The sequence below is a fragment of the Staurois parvus genome, unplaced genomic scaffold (assembly GCF_062004578.1).
Source record: "Staurois parvus isolate SC_StPar_1 unplaced genomic scaffold, SC_StPar_1.0 ptg001270l, whole genome shotgun sequence".
In the NCBI taxonomy this organism is placed as follows: domain Eukaryota; kingdom Metazoa; phylum Chordata; class Amphibia; order Anura; family Ranidae; genus Staurois; species Staurois parvus.
The window spans coordinates 230,425-251,175 of NW_028319066.1; positions in this window are offsets into that span (position 1 = coordinate 230,425).

Genomic DNA, 20,751 nt, shown 5'->3' on the forward strand with positions numbered 1-20,751 from the left:
AAAATAACGCAGCGCCATATCGCAAACAATTGTCTGGTCAGGAAGGGGGGGAATCCTCTGGAGTGCGAGTTAACAGCAATGTGGCCACTTCTTGAACAGGTGAAAATATCTGAAAATTACATCCTAAATGTTTTTTGACTGTCTTTTAATTTTTTTTTAGGCAAATAGTGAACAAGTTCGTATTCATCTAACAAATCTGCCACTTTCTCAGTGCGACAAAGCAAGTGCAAAGCTATTTTTTTGGGAAAAAGAAGACTAAAAGCAGGAAAAAAAGGGTTTTATTTGTTATCTAACCTTAAATCTAAAGCAGGTGTCTCCAAACTGTCTAAGCAATGGGCCAGTTTACGGTCCTTTAGGCCTCACCCTTAGTTCACACTATGCGGGTTGGTTGCGGGTACGAGAATCGCATCTGTTCCCGACAGGGCCAGTGCTTCCACTAGGGAAACTAGACAACCACCTAGGTGCACTGTCACCTAGGGGCGCAACACAGACTGGAACTGTGTGGGATGCTGCCAGTGTAGCAGCTGCTGCTTCCAGTGTTCCTCTCAGACTCGGTCCCTTACTGAAAGCCAGCTGTTGTCTGCTGCTCACTGTGGAGTTCCAGCCCTTCTCTTCCCATTCATTAGTGAAGGCGGAGCTGTGCCTGCAGAGGTAGGTAATGTCTGACTCTGTTGTCTCGTGTCTGTGTGAGTGTGACCCAGCCGGCCATCCACATACGTAATGTGTCAGTGAGTGATGACATCATCACGATCCCACAGCCTGCTCTTCTATTGTCTGCTGGGCCTTCTGATCTGTGTCAGTGTTGGTGTGTTGTGTCAGATCTGCCACTGTGTGGGAGCGCTCAGTTCAGCTGCCTGCTGTCACAGCGTTTTACCTCCCCCCATTGCCTGGGGAATTCCAGCCTGAGATCTGTCACAGTGTGGATCCATCATCCTCCACTCACTGCAACTGTCACCCTGCCACTGCCAGCCACAGTCCATTTGTGACACTGATCTGGTCTTTAATATTGGTGCTGGTGGCATCTTATGGCACTTTTTTTTGTAAATTAAAAGAAATGTAATAGTTTCATGTTTGGTTGATTTAATATTTTGTACTGTTTTTTTTTTAACATTTACTGGGTGGGCACAAGTAGCTGTTCTAGCCTAGGACACAGAACAGTCTAGCATTGGTCCTGGTTCCCGCACCTACCCGCAGCCAATTCGAGCGCCCCTGAGATTTGCGGGGCTGCCATTCATTCTGAATGGCGCCCCCACACATCTCAGCTCGTACCACGAGTGCGGGAAACCGAATGCTCAAAAAGAACTCACCGAATGGTCAAAAAAACCACGCCGTTACTATGAGGCCGCATTTTTAAAAAAGTGCATGCATTTTTGTGCGGAGACGCAGGCACAGCAGCCTATTTAAATGAATGGGCTGCTGAGACCGAGCAAACACAGGCTACGCAGCCTTCAATAGTGTGAACTGAGGGTTGGGGGGGGGGGGGGGGGCAGACTGTGGCCAGTGAGAGTAGAGAATGCCCTAGTGTCAATGCCTCATCACTGGTTTTAATGGGAGAAATAGTGCCCCATAGATGGTCTCAGTAGGGGAATGGTGCCCCATCAACAGGGCCGCAGTGCTCCAAGGGCCAGATAAAGGCAAGCAAAGGGCCACATTCGGCCCCTGGGCCGCAGGTTGGAGACCACTGATCTAAAGTATAGATCTATAGTTATCCCAAGCATGTTTAAAGTCACTTAGGTCTCATTTAGACTTGTATTTCGACCTTGTAAAAAAATGAGCCATTGAGCCTTGTTTTTAGCACCCCCAACTGCTACTCACCAAGCTGCAAAGGCAGCAAATGGGGTTTTATCACGTCATGGTCGCAACGCATTGCTTCACGGCCACAGCAAAACCCATGCGGAGTTAACAACTTCAAGTCCGGACACTTTCACCCCCTTCCTGCCCAGGCCACTTTTCAGCTCTCAGCGCTATCACACTTTGAATGACAATTGCGCGGTCATGCAACACTGTACCCATATGAATTTTTTAGCGATTGTTTTTTTGAGACAGATAAAACTTTGGTGGCATTTATTCACCACTGAGATTTTTATTTTTTTGCTCTATAAATGAAAAAGTCCAAAAATTGTGAAAAAAAAGTTTCTCATAAAATTTTGCAAATCTTTCTTCATAAATCTTGGTCAAAATGTATTCAGCTTTTTAGTTAAAAAATAACCCAAATTAGTTTAACCAAAAACTATAATTTTTCAAAAATGTTTTTAATTTTAATTTTTTTTTATATTATTATGACACTGTACTACTTGTGGGGGGTGATGAAGATTTTTTTTTCTTTGTTGTACACCGATTGCTTTTACACCCATAAACGCTGTAAAAAGCAATCATTTCTCCTCTGTGGCTGCATTCTTGCAGCCATTGAGAAATACTGTGCGAGCTACGATTAGTCAAAGCTTGTCACATGGTACAAGGCTGTTGTAAATAGCCCTGTACCATGTGATCTCTGTGATCATTCATAGATTTCACTAGTAGTAAGCAATGATGTCAGGAAGTGACATCTTGTTTACTACTGTTCATGTGATCACTGATTGGCCAATCATTGATCACATGATCGGGACCTGACACAGCGATCGGTGTTCCGGACACAGCGGGCACTGATCACTGTATTGGTGTCACTGGGAGGTCAGTGTCCGTTAGTTCCCTCCCAGTATCAGAATGCCCGCTAGAAGTTGCTGATCGCCACCATTACTAGTATTAAATTTTTTTTTTTTAGAAAATTCCAGTATATATACCGCCATTTGTAGACACTATAACTTTCACGTAAACCAATTAATTCACAGGTATTGGGATTATTTTTTTTTAGCAAAGACACGGAGCAGAATACATTTTGGCCTAAATTCATGAAAAAAAATTAGATTTTTTACAGCTTTATTGGATATGTTTTATAGCAAAAAGTCAAAAATATTATTCTATTTTTCCAAATTGTCAGTCTTTTTGGTTATAGCGGGGGAGGGAAAAAAAAAACAAAACAAAAAAAAAAAAAATCGCAGACGTGTTCACATACCACCGAAAGCAAGCTCTATTTGGGAAGGGGGGGGGGGAGGGACAAATTTCATTTGTGTACAGTGTTGCATGACCGAGCAATCTGGTAAAGTAGTGCAGTGCCATATCACAAAAAATGGCCTGGTCAGGTAGGGGGGGAAATCCTCTGCGGGTCAAGTGGTTAACAGTAACATACACCCCCCCCAAAAAAAAGTCAACATACTTCCTTTAAAATGACATTTTATTCAGTGATGTCACAAGCTGTTCACATGTCAAATCCACAAATGGATGTTCCTGGCTGTATTTTACATCTGCTGAAAGGGGAGCCTCCAGACATTCAATGTTTTCTGAAAGTAAATCACCAGCATTTCTCTAGTTGATCCTCAAAGGCCAGATCTTGTTTATTCCAAAAAAATGTGCCCCCTGAACTGGATGGACATCAGAAACGGAGCCAGCACATAGCACTGCGTATACAGTCGTAGTCAGGGAGCTGCTTGACGAGATCTAGATGGAGACAGAAATTTGATCAGAATTAGAAGACAGTTACTGGAAATAGCCTGCATTCATTAACAACAGGTTAACAACATTTAACAATTAACATTTTTTTCTTTGGATGAAGTGTGGATGTACTTTGATTGCTCGCCCTGTCTCCATTGTGAAGGATGGCCCTCTCTGTTGTGACCTTGCACTACACATGCTCAGTTGCTCGCTATTTTCAGGCACTGTGCTGAATATGTAAAGGCCGATGTGCTGACAGCCTAAAGATTTACTGCTGCTCATGGAGCTCTGGGCTTCAAAAAAATGGCCACCTCCAGCAACGAGAAACAGGAGTGATGCTAAAGGCAATTTACACTGCACACTTATTTTGGTAGCATGATTATTAATGTAATATCTGTAGGGGGTCCCTCATCAAAAAGCCCTCAGTATAGACGGACGGTGCCCTCAGCACAGAGCCCTGAAGTATAGACGGACGTCGCCCTCAGCACAGAGCCCTCAGTATAGACGGACGGTACCCTCAGCACAGATCCCTCAGTATAGACGGAAGGTACCCTCAGCACAGAGCCCTCAGTATAGACGGACGGTACCCTCAGCACAGATCCCTCAGTATAGACGGAAGGTACCCTCAGCACAGAGCCCTCAGTATAGACGGACGGTGCCCTCAGCCGGATCCCTCAGTATAGACGGACGGTGCCCTCAGTACGGAGCCCTCAGTATACACGGACGGTGCCCCCAGCAAAAAGCCCTCAGAATAGACGGACGGCGCCCTCAGCACAGATCCCTCAGTATAAACGGACGGCGCCCTCAGCACAAAGTCCTCAGTATTGACCAGGGGTGAGCAACTGTGGCCCTCCGGCTTGTTACAGAACTTAAAGTCCCATGATGCATTGCAAAACTGACAGAAGCGTGAGTCCCAAAGGCAGAGGCATGATGGGACTTGTAGTTCACCAAAAGCAGGAGGGCCACAGTTGCCCACCCGTGATATAGACGAACGGTGCCCTCAGCACACAGCACTCAGCATAGACGGACGGCGCCCTCAGCACAGAGCCATCAGTATAGACGGACGGTGCCCTCAACACAGATCCCTCAGTATAGACCAGGGGTGAGCAACTGTGGTCCTCCAGCTGTTGTAGAACTACAAGTCCCATGAGGCATTGCAAAACTGACATTTACAAGCATGAGTCTCAAAGGAAGAGGCATGATGGGACTTGTAGTTCACCAAAACTTGGAAGGCCACAGTTGCCCACCCCTGATATAGACGAACGGTGCCCTCAGCACAGAGCCCTCAGTATAGACGGACGGTGCCCTCATAAAAAAACCCTCAGTATAGACGGACGGTGCCCTCAGCACAGAGCCCTCAGTATAGACGGACGGTGCCCTCAGCATAGATCCCTCAGTATAGACGGACGGTGCCCTCAGCATAGATCCCTCAGTATAGACGGACGGTGCCCTCAGCAAAAAGCCCTCAGTATAGACGGACGGTGCCCTCAGCAAAAAGCCCTCAGTATAGACGGACGGTGCCCTCAACAAAAAGCCCTCAGTATAGACGGACGGTGCCCTCAGCAGAGTCCTCAGTATAGACGGACGGTGCCCTCAGCCGGATCCCTCAGTGGGACCAGCAATGGGCAAACTACGGCCCGGCGGACCTTTTAATCCAGCCCGCGGAGCTAGGCTCCTCTCACAGTCCGCCCTGAAGACCGGTGTAGCATGAAAATCTGTCTCCTATGAGGATCTGTCCCCCTCGACGTATCTGCGCATGTGCCGGAGATCGCCGATCGGCTGCTAATGCCTGAAACTGGCACATGCGCAGATACGTCGAGGGGGGACAGATCCTCATAGGAGACAGATTTTCATGCTACACCGGAACGGCGCAGGAACACGGCGAGAGGAACGCGCGGAGCAAAGGTAAGTGAATTGACACAGGGGGGACTTGGGGACTTAATATGGGGGATGAATTAATATGGGGAATGAATTACTATAGGGGGGATGAATTACTATATGGGGGATGAATTACTATAGGGGGGATGAATTACTATATGGGGGATGAATTACTATAGGGGGGATGAATTACTATATGGGGGATGAATTACTATGGGGGATGAATTACTATATGGGGGATGAATTACTATGCTTACTATGGGGGAATATTACTATACTCACTATGGATGACACATACACATCATTCATCTACTCTTGGTCCGGCCCCCGTGTCCAATATATGAACCCATTGCGGCCCTCAAGTCAAAAAGTTTGCCCACCCCTGGTATAGACGGATGGTGCCCTCAGCACAGAGCCCTCAGTATAGACAGGCGGAGCCCTCAGCACAGATCCCTCAGTATAGACGGACGGCACCCTCAGCACAGATCTCTCAGTATAGACGGACGGTGCCCTCAGCACAGATCCCTCAGTATAGACGGACGGTGCCCTCGGCAAAAAGCCCTCAGAATAGACGGACGGTGCCCTCAGCACAGAGCCCTCAGTATAGATGGACGGTGCCCTCAGCACAGAGCCCTCAGTATAAACGGACGGCGCCCTCAGCACAGATCCTTCAGTATAGACCAGGGGTGAGCAACTGTGGCCCTCCGGCTTGTTACAGAACTACAAGTCCCATGATGCATTGCAAAATTGACAGAAGCGTGAGTCCCAAAGGCAGAGGCATGATGGGACTTGTAGTTCACCAAAAGCAGGAGGGCCACAGTTACCCACCCCTGATATAGACGAACGGTGCCCTCAGCACACAGCACTCAGCATAGACAGACGGCGCCCTCAGCACACAGCACTCAGCATAGACGGACGGCGCCCTCAGCACAGATCCCTCAGTATAGACAGACGGCGCCCTCAGCACAGAGCCCTCAGTATGGACAGACGGTGCCCTCAGTATAGACGGACGGCGCCCTCAGCACAGAGCCCTCAGTATAGACAGACGGTGCCCTCAGCACAAAGCCATCAGCATAGACGGACGGTGCCCTCAGCACAAAGCCCTCAGTATATAGACGGACGGTGCCCTCAGCACAAAGCCCTCAGTATAGACGGATGGTGCCCTCAGCACAGATCCCTCATTACAAACGGACGGTGCCCTCAGCCCAAAACCCTCAGTATAGATAGACTGCGCTCTCAGCAGAGATCCCTCAGTATAGACGGACGGCGCCCTCAGCACAGAGTCCTCAAGTATAGACGTGGTACCCTCAGCACAGATCCCTCAGTACAGAAGGACGGTGCCCTCAGCACAGATCCCTCAGTGTAGACGGACGGTGCCCTCAGTACAGATCCCACAGTATAGACGGACAGTGCCCTCATCCCAGAACCCTCAGTATAGACGGACAGTGCCCTCATCCCAGAACCCTCAGTATAGGACGGTGCCCTCAGCCCAGAACCCTCAGTATAGACGGACGGTACCCTCAGTATAGATAGACGGCGCTCTCAGCAGAGATCCCTCAGTATAGACGGACGGCGCCCTCAGCACAGAGTCCCCAAGTATAGACGGGGTACCCTCAGCACAGATCCCTCAGTACAGAAGGACGGTGCCCTCAGCACAGATCCCTCAGTATAGACGGACGGTGCCCTCAGCACAGATCCTTCAGTATAGACCAGGGGTGAGAAACTGTGGCCCTCCAGCTGTTGTAGAACTACAAGTCCCATGAGGCATTGCAAAACTGACAGTTACAAGCAAGAGTCCCAAAAGGCAGAGTCATGATGGGACTTGTAGTTCACCAAAAGCTGGAGGGCCACAGATGCCCACCCCTGATATAGACAGACGGCGCCCTCAGCACAGAGCCCTCAGTATAGATGGACGTGCCCTCAGCACAGATCCTTCAGTATAGACCAGGGGTGAGCAACTGTGGCCCTCCGGCTTGTTACAGAACTACAAGTCCCATGATGCATTGCAAAACTGACAGAAGCGTGAGTCCCAAAGGCAGAGGCATGATGGGACTTGTAGTTCACCAAAAGCAGGAGGGCCACAGTTACCCACCCCTGATATAGACGAACGGTGCCCTCAGCACTCAGCATAGACGGACGGCGCCCTCAGCACAGATCCCTCAGTATAGACAGACGGTGCCCTCAGCACAGAGCTCAGTATAGACGGACGGTGCCCTCAGCCCAGAACCCTCAGTATAGATAGACGGCGCTCTCAGCAGAGATCCCTCAGTATAGACGGACGGTGCCCTCAGCACAGAGTCCCCAAGTATAGACGGGGTACCCTCAGCACAGATCCCTCAGTGTAGACGGACGGTGCCCTCAGTATAGACAGACGGTGCCCTCAGCACAGATCCCTCAGTATAGACGGACGGTGCCCTCAGCACAGATCCCTCAGTATAGACGGACGGTGCCCTCAGCACAGATCCCTCAGTGTAGACGGACGGTGCCCTCAGTATAGACAGACGGTGCCCTCAGCACAGATCCCTCAGTATAGACGGACGGCGCCCTCAGCACAGAGCCCTCAGTATAGACAGACAGTGCCCTCAGCACAAAACCATCAGTATAGACGGACGGTGCCCTCAGCACAGAGCTCAGTATAGACGGACGGTGCCCTCAGCACAGAGCTCAGTATAGACGGACGGTGCCCTCAGCACAGAGCTCAGTATAGACGGACGGTGCCCTCAGCACAGATCCCTCAGCATAGACGGACGGTGCCCTCAGCCCAGAACCCTCAGTATAGACGGACGGTGCCCTCAGCCCAGAACCCTCAGTATAAACGGACAGTGCCCTCAGCCCAGAACCCTCAGTATAGACGGACGGTGCCCTCAGCCCAGAACCCTCAGTATAGATAGACGGCGCTCTCAGCAGAGATCCCTCAGTATAGACGGATGGCGCCCTCAGCACAGAGTCCCCAAGTATAGGCGGGGTACCCTCAGCACAGATCCCTCAGTACAGAAGGATGGTGCCCTCAGCACAGATCCCTCAGTGTAGACGGATGGTGTCCTCAGCACAGAGCCCTCAGTATAGACGGACGGTGCCCTCAGCACAGATCCCACAGTATAGACCAGGGGTGAGAAACTGTGGCCCTCCAGCTGTTGTAGAACTACAAGTCCCATGAGGCATTGCAAAACTGACAGTTACAAGCAAGAGTCAAAAAAGGCAGAGGCATGATGGGACTTGTAGTTCACCAAAAGCTGGAGGGCCACAGATGCCCACCCCTGATATAGTCAGACGGCGCCCTCAGCACAAAGCCCTCAGTATAGACGGACGGTGCCCTCAGCACACAGCCCTCAGTATAGATGGACGGTTTCTTCAGCACACAGCCCTCAGTATAGACGGACGGCGCCCTCAGCACAGAGCCCTCAGTATAGACGGACGGCGCCCTCAGCACAGAGCCCTCAGTATAGACGGACGGCGCCCTCAGCACAAAGCCCTCAGTATAGACGGACGGTGCCCTCAGCACAGAGCCCCCAAATACAGACAGATGGTTCCCGCCCAGAACAAACCCCCAGTCAGTATAGACGGACAGTCCACGGTACCACTTGAAACTGCTGAAGTAAATGTACGTAAGGAAGTCTTCAAGTGGTCAGTAACACTTTAACCACCCAAACTAAAACAACGTTGGGATGGAATAACCTTCGGGATGAAAGTCACAACTACAGGAAATGCTTTAAATTAAAAACGACCTACCATCTGCAGCTACAGCAGGACACTTGTCATAGATGTACTTTCAGCAGACGTTCCTCAATGTTTTAGCACCGATGGCCTGCCGAGAGAAAAAAAACAAATTTCAGCACATTTGTCATCATACATACACATTACAAAACAAAGCTATTTTTTCTCATTAGTACACAGGTGGTGGCAGAGACACGAGGAACACTTTTTTCATGCCTTTACTTGAGACGTTCAACACAAGCAGGAAGCCTTGCGATTTTCTAGAGAGTTTATTTAACCCTTTCACTGCCAAAGTCGCTTGTGTTGCCGGCACAAATGCTTAAAATAAATAAAAATCATTTTAGGCCTGAAGATTACATAAAATCCCCAAACATTAGAAATATTTTCTGAAAGCAGACACCCTAGAGAATAAACTAGTGGTAGCTCCAATTTTTTTGTCACAACAAAGGTCTAGGAAATGCAAAACTTCCGTAAAATACACTGAAGTTAATTTTGGGGCACACAAATGTCATCACTTACCTAATTGTTTGCTAGAATCTAGAAGACGAGGTTTGCCCCGAGAAAATAGATACCCACCATTTCAAACCCTAAATTTGCATGCGGCCGTGAAATGGCGACAACTTTCAGTACCCTATAGTTTCCTCAGGTGACACTGTAAAAGCCCCCACAGGTCATCAGTTTAGTGTAGGGGGGGCTCAAAAAACCTTTTTTTTTTTTTTTTTTTAAAGGCTGGGGGTGGGATATTTTGTGTTGGGGTGCAACTAATTTTTTACTATTAAAAACTTTTTTTTTTTACATCTCACACATTCCCCATGTGATGATTTTTTGGGAAACAGATCATCGTTAATGAGACACTCAGGGTCTAATAGACCCTGCATGAATCCCCTGAATGTAATGCAATGCAGATCGCATTGCATTACATTATTTCCTGGTCATGTTGGTTGGGGATACAGAGGCTGACCTGAAAGTGACATCATACACATCGCTTTCTGGATGTGTCTGGTCTTGCTCTGTACGCCTGAAATTCCTCCTCACATTGACTGTTTCTACCATCCCAGCTGCCACCTTCCTACCCAGACAGATCCTCTTCTCACCCCGCATCGCCACCTGCAGTGACCAAACACCAGACTTCTGTGGAATTCTAATTAAGAAGCACCGGGAAGGAGGTCTGACAAACTTTCCTATAGGGGATGCCGGACAAACGCCCTGTACATGGTGCCGGACAAACGCCTGTAGGGGTTGCCAGATGAACACCCTGTAGGGGGTACCGGACAAACGCACTATAGCGGGTCTCGGACAAACGCCCTTTAGGGGGTGCCAGACAAACGCCCTGTTACGGGTGCTGCACAAATGCCTTGTAGCAGGTGCCGCACAAACGCCCTGTAGTGGTGCCGGACAAATGCAATGTAGGGGGTGCCGGACAGCACCCTGTAGGGGGTACTAAACAAACGCAATGTGCTGGACAAACGCCCTGTAGGGGGTGCCGGACACACACCCTGTAGCGGTTGCCAGACAAACGCACTGTAGGGGGTGCCCAACAAATGCAAGGAAGGGGATGCAAAACAACCGCCTTGAAAGGAGTGCAGGACGAACACCCTGTAGGGGGTACCGAACAAACACCTTCTCGGTGGTGCCGGACAAACACCTTCTCGGTGGTGCCGGACAAAGCCCTGTAGGGGGTGCCGGAACACGTCCTTTAGGTGGATGCCGGACAAACGTCTTGTAGGGGGTGCCGGACAAACGCCCTGTAGGGAAGTTTGTCAACCTTTTAACCATCAAGCCAATTTTTTCGTCTAAATTTCAGGGAACCCCTTAAATCATTTTCAGTCTGCAGCTCTCAGTAGATTAGCACAAATCAGTGAGTGTTCGCTATTATAATAAACAAATTCACATTTTTAACTAGAAGCTTTGTTCTGTAGAACAGACATTTCATTTAGTGGCAAAACATTTGCATTGGGGTTTAGTAGCAAAAATGACAAATTAGATTTCAGTAGTTAAGAATACTTTTATGTGCCCTGTACTTCTCTGCGTCTTGTCAGTGAATGAAGGTGAATGTCCTCTCTGGCACCACAGATTTTACTTGTGATAAATAATATTTAATGTTGTCACAAATAATAAATGGATTTCTTTTCACTTACTGTCCTGCAAACCCTCCCATAGAGAAATCCTATTCCCATTATTATGGACGATTCAGAGTGGGAATCATTAACCAATACCCTGAATTTGGGCTTTTAGCCAGTTATCTATCCATTTACAAAACTGATTTTTCCAAGCCAGTAGACTTCAACTTACAGCTGTGTGCGGGCAACTGTGTCAAACGCTTTTACAAAATCCAAGTACAGCCCAGCCGCCCCTCCGTCCCAAGTACAGCCCAGCCGCCCCTCCGTCCCAAGTACAGCCCAGCCGCCCCTCCGTCCCAAGTACAGCCCAGCCGCCCCTCCGTCCCAAGTACAGCCCAGCCGCCCCTCCGTCCCAAGTACAGCCCAGCCGCCCCTCCGTCCCAAGTACAGCCCAGCCGCCCCTCCGTCCCAAGTACAGCACAGCCGCCCCTCCGTCCCAAGTACAGCACAGCCGCCCCTCCGTCCAAGTACAGCCCAGCCGCCCCTCCGTCCAAGTACAGCCCAGCCGCCCCTCAGTCCAAGTACAGCCCAGCCGCCCCTCCATCCCAAGTACAGCCCAGCCGCCACTCCGTCCCAAGTACAGCACAGCCGCCCATCCGTCCAAGAACACCACAGCCGCCCCTCCGTCCAATTACACCACCGCCACCTCTCCATCCAAATATACCCCAGCCGCCCCTCAGTCCAAGAACACCCCAGCCGCCCCTCAGTCCAAGAACACCCCAGCTGTGTGCGGGCAACTGTGTCAAACGCTTTTACAAAATCCAAGTACAGCCCAGCCGCCCCTCCGTCCCAAGTACAGCCCAGCCGCCCCTCCGTCCCAAGTACAGCCCAGCCGCCCCTCCGTCCCAAGTACAGCCCAGCCGCCCCTCCGTCCCAAGTACAGCCCAGCCGCCCCTCCGTCCCAAGTACAGCCCAGCCGCCCCTCCGTCCCAAGTACAGCCCAGCCGCCCCTCCGTCCCAAGTACAGCACAGCCGCCCCTCCGTCCAAGTACAGCCCAGCCGCCCCTCCGTCCAAGTACAGCCCAGCCGCCCCTCAGTCCAAGTACAGCCCAGCCGCCCCTCCATCCCAAGTACAGCCCAGCCGCCACTCCGTCCCAAGTACAGCACAGCCGCCCATCCGTCCAAGAACACCACAGCCGCCCCTCCGTCCAATTACACCACCGCCACCTCTCCATCCAAATATACCCCAGCCGCCCCTCAGTCCAAGAACACCCCAGCCGCCCCTCAGTCCAAGAACACCCCAGCCGCCCCTCCGTCCAAGTACACCAGAGCCGGCCCTCCATCCAAGTATACCACCGCCATCCCTTCATCCAAGAACACCAGAGCCACCCCTACATTCAAGTATACCAACGCCACCCCTCCATCCAAGTACACCAGAGCCACCCTTCAGTCCAAGTACACTACAGCCACCCCTACATTCAAGTACACCACTGCCACCCCTCAGACTTATGACTTTAAAGTTTGACCTTTTCGCTGCCAAAGCCATTTTTGTGTTTTTTTGCACACATGCTTAAAAGGAGAAGTCATGCTGGCCAGGGACACTGAGGTTGACCTGTAAGTGTTGTCACACATTTCTGGGTCAGAAACAAGGAAGGGAGAAGAGCGGACATGTGTCCTCCCTCCCCTTTAGCCAGCGGCATCTGCCATGTTGTGTGGAAGCAATCGGGTGCAGCCTCCCGAATGCTCCATCTGACAGAAAGGAGTCCACCTGTCAGATTTACACACAATCCCGGGGTGGGAAGCCACCAGGAATGTATGTAACAGGTTGTTTCATTAACCTCTGCAGGAAAACAGAACTGCCAATTAGCATGGCGACTTACATTTATCTTGGTGGTCCATTCCTCCAGAGAAACACGCTGGCCACAAGCCCAGACTTGGTCCCCGATGTCCTCACACACACAGGGGTTGTGCCTAAGATACAAAATCACAACACTTAAAATTGGTTCTTTTGATGCACACATTTCTCTCTGACCAATCACATCTATTTGAGCCACTACATCATGTTTCACTGCCTTCTGTGCCTGGACCAGTTTCCCGTGTTGCAAAAGACTCATCCTGCAAATGTAACCACTTGTGGACCGCCAGCCATGTACTGCAGATGGGAGGCCCGCTCAGGCAAAGTGACGTACTGTACACCGCTGCCTGCCTCTGGGCTCAGAGGGGCGCATGCATATCCCCCCCCCCCCGTGCTGACACTTGCTGTGATTGTACACAGCAGGAGTCTGTCAGCATGTCCCAGCCAATGAATCACGCCTGGGACCTGCTGATCAGGAGACAAAGACCTGTAGTAAAAAGCAGCACACATTAATCATTGTTAGGCACACATTTAACCCCTTGAATACCCAAGATGTTAACCCCTTCCCAGCCAGTCATTAGTACAGTAATTGTGTATAGTATTACTGATCACTGTGTTAGTGTCACTGATGTCAGTGGCAGTTAGTGTCAGATTGCCCACCGCACTATCACAGTCCCACCATAAATTAGCAATCACTGTCATTAGTTTAATACAATAAAAATTAAATAAATTGTATATATATATATATATATATATATATCTATATACATACACACACACACACATATATATACATTGTGGGAACTCGCTTCAAGGTGGTAGAGCCTTTTAAACGCACACAGCTACTCGCTTTCTTTAAGGGCCTTTTTAGCCCACTTTTATTTACAAGAAAGTTCAAATAAACAAGAATTCTTCCCATGCAGGGGTATCCATCATCAAGCAAATTCATAGTATTCAGCCTCCTGGCTTGCAAGCAGTTTTAAGTCTGCCTCCTGCAGACTCTTCCCAAAAGGTTCTTTTGGCACCCAGCGAACCTTTAGCACACAGCTATTCTGTAGCAGCCCCTTGCTGCTTTTGGCTTCCACCTCTCCTAGGTGTAGCCCACCTGACTCCACAGCAGAGACCTCCTGTCTGCCGGGGTGGAGCCCGCCTGACTCCTAACTGCTGGGGTGGAGCCCAGAACTATGGTTAGGCCTCTACAAAAAGGCCTGCACACACCTGTGCAATCAGTGTGCTGGGGGTTCTCAAAACATGGACCCCGGATTGGAGATTTTATCCCTCCCAGATCTCTTCGAAATCTCCAGGCTCCAGATCCCAAAACAAGCTTAATAAATAAATGAGGAAACCGAAAAGTCAGTTTCCTCTGCAATACATTAACTCTCTGGAGCCCCTCAACCTGCCTGGTTGAGAATCCAGGGTTTTCAGCTTTATTTTGACCGTGGCAGGACACCGCACTGCCACATATCCCCCCCCCTTTGTTTTGACCCCGTAGGGGGCGGAACACACAAAGCTAAAACCCTTGCTTTAGACCTTCTGTGTGGGCTATCACCTGTAAAGGTCCAATCCTGGCTGACTTTATTTTCATCAAAGGGAGACACTACTCCCTTCCCCAAGAGGTGACTTCCCCTGTCTCCACTTACTTGGGCTCTACGACATCCCCGTACCTTTTTACGAGTGCGCTTCCAAAAGCGCGGTCTTTCTAATTTTGATGGGGTTATATTTTTAGACCCTTGAGTAATAGAGGTGGGCTCTTTTATTTTGGCATCAAACTCTTTTAACATCCCCTCGTTAAGCTTTGGGCCATTTCCCTTAGACCTTTCATTCTTATAACTTGGGCGTTTACTGGACCTTTGGAAAACTTTTCCAGAGTGACCTTCCTTACATAATTCTGCATTTGGGTAGACGACCCCAACCACATCACATTTACATGCGTCTTCCGGCACTTCTGCCCAAACCTCTGTCCTGTCCAACAGTACTCTGGTGTGCCTCTCATACAGATTACTGCTATGAAGCAACCCAGCAATGCACTGAAAGACAATTTTCACCATCACCAACAAGGATGGTATCACAGAATTCCTATATTGACCATCTTTGTTTTGTATAGCCTGTAATACCCAGCTCCGATTAGCGGGACTCCACTGTACCAGCTCTCCCGAACATGGAAGAGACAGTATGGTATACACCGGCTGTACACTCCAGAAGGCTAACATTTCCTTCAGCAGGTCTGTTATCAATAGACAGCCTGATTCTACACATAAGACTTTCCTGGAGACATGGAGACACTCATTTACTGATGCCTCAGAGGTGGTGCTTCTTAAAGAGGCTTCCTCTCTTATGGAGGTACCCAACACAACAACCTGGGGCTCTCCCAGAGCGTAACCAGGTGTGGGATTCACCCAAATACTCTGAGGCTCAATGTCAATGAGCTCTTCCACGGCTTCTCTATGGATATCAGTTTGGTATACCACACCATTAACTCCTTTATGGGCTGTGAGCAAAACTTCTGCTGAGTGTTTATCCTCAATGGTGCCTTTTACCAGCGGTGGGTTAATTTTGGCAGTGACAGGAGCGCCCTGGACTAACAGCTGCTCCACAGTCCCTCTTTTCAGCACAGCAGAAGTTGTGTCCACTTCATTGTTGGCAACAGAGGTATCTTTTATTAATGCCAACAAGCTTGTTGCCCATCTGTCCCAGTCCATCTTCCCTGTGATCCCATCAGAGGTACTACGCAGTACCACTCCAACCGCTGAAGGAGACACAGAGGGACAGAGTGGCTCTGTATCAGACCCATTACCTATATCTTCATGATCCATATCACACTGAGAGACTCCTTTTCTAGGCACAGCAGGTTGCAATTTCACACTCTCACCACTGTGACCTAGTGGCGTGTCATTCACTACAAAAACTTTTGCATTAGTGGATTGCATTAACCCATCATCATTATGATTACGTTCATACCTTTTAGATTCACCATTGCCACACTGAAATAAACTCTCATCACTCAATTCAGATACACTCTGGTCCACCAGAGCAACACCATAGTTATCCTGGGTTACCTTAACCACTGTTGCTAGGGGAGATAACACATCCTGCTTAGTGGTCACCCCTACTACATTTAATTCAGCATTCGCTTTAGAGGACATTGGTGCAACCCCAATATCAGTACTCTTCACATTGACATTTTTAACCGTTGCCTCCCCGCTAAACAGAGCATTATACAGAGGCAAGTCTCTCTCACAATCACCAGCAGTGGGTTTCTCAACTGGGAGTATCCCATATTTATAGCAGAGTGTCTCAAAGTCAGTCTCAATCAGTGCATTAGTATCGCTCACATTTCTCTCAAAAGTACCAGTCTTACCCACCACTGTAACAGGCTTCACCTTCACTTGAGTGCGTGGGATCTGGATCCTTTCTGTCATCTCCTCTGCTTGGCTTTGGCCAGCCAGTTCATCCATGCAGCTATAGGATGATACTGTGGCAGGCACTTCTGACTCCTTGGCACCCCCTGCAGGCAAAACAGGTACTTCATTGTTGCTAGAGGTGGCTGCCAACATTTTTAAACATGAATCTGGGCTTGCAGATGAAGACTTTTGCCCAGTAGCACCCTCATCAGTGGTATTCCATAATATGGGGCAGGTAAAGATACCATGCCCAAACTAACCACATTCCAGGCAGGGTATGGTTCCACCGACAACCTTCTTGGGATATGGAACCACATTTCCCTTGTAGCCCCTTCTCCTGGTTGGCAGGCTTTCTCCTGTTGCTATGGGAGATGGCACTCTCCCAGCTGAACTTTGTGGGTTCCTCCAGATGTGCTGAACTCTCATCTCTGCGTTGCCACAATCCTCTGCAGACGACACTTCTCTCACAGGGTCCGCAGGCCTGAAGTAACATGTGTTGCTATGGGCAACCACATTTTTCTGAAACTTTTGGGCAGCCTGCTGCTCTTTCCTGGAACTCCAAGCAGGCTTCCCAGTTGCATACCCAGACCTTTGTCTGGTTGTGTCACCTTGCACTGGAAGCTGGGATAAAGGGCACTTGGAGACAGTGTGCCCCCATTCACTGCACCGCAAACAGCGCCCTTGCGGCAGTATCTTAGCCGAACTTCCAACACTGCATCCTCTTTCAGGCTTAGTACTCTGCACACAGAAAACTGGTTTCCTTGCACCAGCATTGCCAGGGACAACAGCATGAACTTCCCACTGTGGCAAACTCTGTGCAGCCATGTATGGGGCTTGTTCTGGTGGTAACAACCCCTCCAGCCACAGGGCTCTGTCTCTCATTTCAGAAAATCTTGCTTCTTTTTTGAGTTTTGACCGCCCCATCTTTGCAGTCACTCCACAACACTTTTGCACAGTCCATCAACACAATGGAGCACTGTCTCTTTAAGGAAAGTTCCTTTTCTCTGCAGGATCTCCTCACCTGCACACACTGATAGTGTAGAGTCATGCACCAAACACAGTTCAACACATGAACTTACTTCCTTGCTGGGATCTCTAGTTCTGCCCGCATCCTCCACCATATGTGGGAACTCGCTTCAAGGTGGTAGAGCCTTTTAAACGCACACAGCTACTCGCTTTCTTTAAGGGCCTTTTTAGCCCACTTTTATTTACAAGAAAGTTCAAATAAACAAGAATTCTTCCCATGCAGGGGTATCCATCATCAAGCAAATTCATAGTATTCAGCCTCCTGGCTTGCAAGCAGTTTTAAGTCTGCCTCCTGCAGACTCTTCCCAAAAGGTTCTTTTGGCACCCAGCGAACCTTTAGCACACAGCTATTCTGTAGCAGCCCCTTGCTGCTTTTGGCTTCCACCTCTCCTAGGTGTAGCCCACCTGACTCCACAGCAGAGACCTCCTGTCTGCCGGGGTGGAGCCCGCCTGACTCCTAACTGCTGGGGTGGAGCCCAGAACTATGGTTAGGCCTCTACAAAAAGGCCTGCACACACCTGTGCAATCAGTGTGCTGGGGGTTCTCAAAACATGGACCCCGGATTGGAGATTTCATCCCTCCCAGATCTCTTCAAAATCTCCAGGCTCCAGATCCCAAAACAAGCTTAATAAATAAATGAGGAAACCGAAAAGTCAGTTTCCTCTGCAATACATTAACTCTCTGGAGCCCCTCAACCTGCCTGGTTGAGAATCCAGGGTTTTCAGCTTTATTTTGACCGTGGCAGGACACCGCACTGCCACAACATATATATACATATATACATACACATACACACACATATATATATATATATATATATACACACACATGCTACATTGTACCCATATGAAATTTTTATCATTTTTTTCTCACAAATAAAGCTTTCTTTTGGTGGTATTTAATCGCCGCTGGGCGCTTTACTTTTTGTGCTATAAACAAAAAAAAAAGTGCAAAAAATTTGAAAAAAAAAAAGTTTCTTTGTTTCTATTATAAAATTTTTCAAACCGGTAACTTTTCTCCTTCACTGATGTGCATTGATGAGGCAGCACTGATGGGCACCAATAGGCAGCACTGATGAGGTGTCACGGATAGGTGGCACTGATAGACAGCACTGATAGGTGTCACTGACTGGCATCACTGCTGGGCACTGACTGGCAGCACTGATGGACACTGGTGAGTGGCACAGGTGGGCGCACTGCTGGGCACGGGTGGGCGGAACTGGTGGGTGGCACTGCTGGGCTGCACTGGTGGGTGGCACTGCTGGGCACCGATCAGCAGGGCACTGATCAGCCGATTTTCACTCTGTTAGTGGGTCAATGGCACCGGTCAATTTTCGTGGTTCCTCCCCTTTTCAGTGATGGGGCATGTTGGAAAATTTGTGAAAAACGGGCGATTTTAGACTCATGGTCTAACTGTACAATCGTTTTTCCGAAAAGAATATGTGCATGAGCCATGACATGGCAGGAACAGACGTTTCATCTGTTATATGGGGTGAACTTTATGACTTGGACGCTTTTCTAAATCATTTCATGGCACCATCGGATGACCGAGCGAACGGTTTCGATTTTCGGATGAAAAATCGTTCGGAATTTGACACACATATGGCCCGCATTAAAAATTTTATATTTTTAACATTGCGCTGTTTATTTCCTCCTCCCCACCCTGCCTGTCTCCAGCCCCGCCCCTGGGATTAGCCAGGAGGGGAGAGACCTTGCAGTGCAATGAGCACTGATTGGCTGCTCTTTAGGAAAGGGGCGTGTCCAGCTGATCCTTTATCCCTTTCGCCGTCAGAGCCGTTTTTTGCACAAGTTAAAAAAAATAATTTTAGGCTTAAAGATGACACAAAACCCCCAAATATGAGATATTTCCTGAAAGCCGAGACCCCGGAGAATACAATAGTGGTACTTCCAATGTTTTATGTCACATGATATTACCGCAAAATTTCAGTAAAAAATACTTACGTTATTTTAGGGCACAAAAAAAAGCAATAAATGACCCGATTTTTTGGTAAAATATAACAGACGAGGTTGCAGCGATGACACCAATCATCCGGGGATACAGCTGCTGGTTATCGGCTGCACTTTCCTCGCACTGTCCCAGCATGAGGAGAGCACTGCTGATATCCAGAAATTGTCAGAGGAGGGATCGGCACCGATCAGCAGTGCCCACCTGTGCACATCAGTGCCGCCCACCATCAGCGCAGCCTATCAGTGCCCACCATCAGCACAGCCTATCAGTGCCCCACATCCGTGCCGCCCACCATCTGTGCCCCACATCCGTGCCGCCCACCATCAGTGCCCCACATCCGTGCAGCCCACCATCAGTGCCCCACATCCGTGCAGCCCACCATCAGTGCCCCACATCACTGCCGCCCACCATCAGTGCCCCACATCACTGCCGCCCACCTGCGGTCTCCTGCAAAATGATAGGCCTATCAGCAGGAGACCCAGCCAATCACTTTGTTCCTGCAGTGGGATGTCCAGCCAGTTGTCGGACCCAGGCGGATGAACATTTGGGCCATTACGGACTGTTTGGAGCGTCCTGAGGCCGCTCCTTAAGGGGGGGTACTGTCAGGAATGGACTTGCCAATGGTGGTGGGACTCACCTGCCTTGTGGGCTGCAGTACCAGGGCTGGCCAGCGGGTGCTCTCAGCAACCAGAAGCTCACTCCTGAAGTCAGCCATCACCTGAGGCTGATTGCAGTAGGTGTATTTAAGGAATGGCCAGACCTGCAGTCAGTGCCTTGTTGTATGTTTCCCATGAGCCCCTGTACCTGCATCCTGTCTGCTTCCTGCCTGATTCCTGATACTGCTTGATCCTGACCCTGAATGAACTCCGCCTGTCCTGACCTCGGCTATTTCTGACCTGCTCCTTTGGTACCTTGTCTTCCTGATTGTACCTGACCCGGCCCATCTGACTATGCTCTGCCTACTCCTTTGTGTCTTGTCTGCCCGATGATTCCTGACCCGGCCTGCCTGACCACTCCACCTTGCCAGCCCTGACTGCTCTTATCTGTGTACATTCCGTTATCAGGTTTGGCTTTGTTATATTGTGCGTTATATTTGTGTAATACCCTTAATAAATTATATTGTTACACCATATTTGAGCCTGCGTTTCCCTGTGTCAGTTCACGCATCTCTGGTCTTACCGGGAACCCTGACATTACACCAAGGCCATTCTTGACCAGAAGTGGCTGCACAGGGAAGCCATCTTGGCTTTTTGTTGTGAAGGATGCATCCGGCGGAGGTTATATACTTGTGTCTGCTAGTCTTTGATGACAAAGAATATGC